The sequence below is a fragment of the Delphinus delphis genome, chromosome 9, assembly GCF_949987515.2.
Source record: "Delphinus delphis chromosome 9, mDelDel1.2, whole genome shotgun sequence".
Lineage (NCBI taxonomy): Eukaryota > Metazoa > Chordata > Mammalia > Artiodactyla > Delphinidae > Delphinus > Delphinus delphis.
Window position 1 is genome coordinate 100,256,717 of NC_082691.1, and position 1,975 is coordinate 100,258,691.

The 1,975-nt window shown below is 47.8% G+C and overlaps 1 non-coding gene across 1 annotated transcript; it reads left to right on the plus strand.

Moving 5' to 3' along the window:
• The first annotated feature begins 245 nt into the window (after window positions 1–245).
• On the plus strand, window positions 246–317 carry TRNAC-GCA (transfer RNA cysteine (anticodon GCA)). The gene has a single exon. It is a non-coding gene; the product is annotated as a tRNA-Cys (tRNA).
• The last annotated feature ends 1,658 nt before the right edge of the window (window positions 318–1,975 follow it).

The following is a 1,975-nucleotide window of genomic DNA, read 5'->3' on the forward strand; positions in this document are numbered from 1 at the left end:
GTGCTGGAGGTGGGGTATCAGCTGCGTGGAGAGATTGGTTTGAGAGATTAAAGCTAATTTGAGAAGGAAGCAAAGAAAAGGGAGAGTCCTGATAACTTTTGATTTTCTGGAAGTCAGTTTCTTCTCTGATCTAAATTGCTTAAAAATTTTTTTTATCAGTTGAAATTTAATCTCTGCCACTGACTGTCAGTGTTAACGCAACATGATTCTGCACATGAAATGATATTAGCAGGACAGTTGTAACTGGGGGTATAGCTCAGGGGTAGAGCATTTGACTGCAGATCAAGAGGTCCCTGGTTCAAGTCCGGGTGCCCCCTTGTTTTCTTCACTCACATGACCAACCTTAGAGCTCATCTCTCAGGTGAGAGTATTTGGGGGAAAAGGTGAGAAATGGGGGATTAATAAAGAGCTGGAGAGATGGATGCTGGGTAAACAGACTCAACAGATATCGCTAGAGGCAGTGATCAGATTGAAACTTGAAACAACAAAACCTTGTCTGGCCCTGCACTCTTTGGGTTGGAGGAGGACAAGACGGGGAGGAGAGACACTAGACTGTTGCCTGATGGCGTGATGAGCTGGGCTGAGCATCGCTCCCTCTCTTAGACCCTCAGCCCTCGCTGCCTTCTCCTTCCCTCCCTCTTGCTGTGCACAAGGGCATTTACAAGACAATCATTTCTCTTTGTTGGTCTGCACATGCAGCTCAAGCCACAGAGGCCCCTTGGCCTTGGGTGCAGAGACTAACCCTGGCGGCCTGAAACCAGGACGATGACCACGTTGTCCTTTGGCAGATATATCGCCAGGGAAGTCCCAAGATTGAGGTCTTAATCAGCTAGGGGTCCCCAGCACCTGGCACTGGTGGGAACATGGTAGGGGCTCAGGAAATGTCTGTTGAAGGCATGAACTAGCCCTGGGCTCCTCCCCCACTCTCCCCTCCTGTGTGTCTGACCTCTACAGGCCCTTACACATCCTGTCTCTTCTCTCTACAGCCCCCTGCCCCAACCTTCCCCAGGTGCAGATGTGAGAAGGAAGCCCTTATTGAAGCAGCTCAGGGAGAGGGTGGGCACATGGAGACAGTCCTAGTGTCAGCACTAGGCTCTAAGGAACAAAAGCTTGTAGAAGAACATTTAACTTGTAAGGAGCTACCTGGAATTTTTTACTTGTGGTTCAGCCACTTGGCCTGAGTTCTGTCCTTTGTTCTGCCCTAAACTCAGAGGAACTCATTTCCCTCTTTGAGGAGGTAGGGACACTTAGCACAGCCGTTCATATAGGATTTATTTCCCTTTCTTTCATTCAACAAATATCTATTAAACACTTACTATGTACTAGATTCAGGCTCAGGGCTGAGCATCATTAAGAAAAGTGAGGCAGGATCCCTGTTCTCAAGGGACACATAGACCAGTGGGTGGTAGGTGGCCCTAAGCTCAGCGCTGTAGTATAGAAAGTAGGCATTTGAGATGCACATCCTGTGATCATCAGTGATGCTTCCACCTTTGAGGTCTTGATTTCAAGCACAGTATCTGACCATTACCTGTATCTTCTGACCTTGTCAGGTCCTCTTTCCTGTTCCTGTTTGGCTTTTCATCACCCACCTCCCCCTCGTGTTCTCTCCTCCTGCCCACACAGCTTGGATTCCATGACCCAGCGCATCAACCACTGTCTTGCAAATCTCTTACCTGTTTGGCCCTCTCTCCCTGTATTGTACCCACCTGGCAAAATCACAGTGCAGGTATTCGCTTATTCCATGCCCACATCCGAGCAGCCTAACACTGCTGGGGAAAATCATACAACCGTGCTGACGAAGTTCACCTGTGACCAAAATCTCAAGTCAGCATTGAACGTAGCTGGGCAGTCTTGTATACCTTTGCTGTCTCACTTTCTGAGACGGCTACTTCACCTCTTCTATGCTCTTTTTTTTTTAAAAAAATTTATTTATTTATTTTTGGCTGTGTTGGGTCTTCGTTTCTGTGCAAGGGCT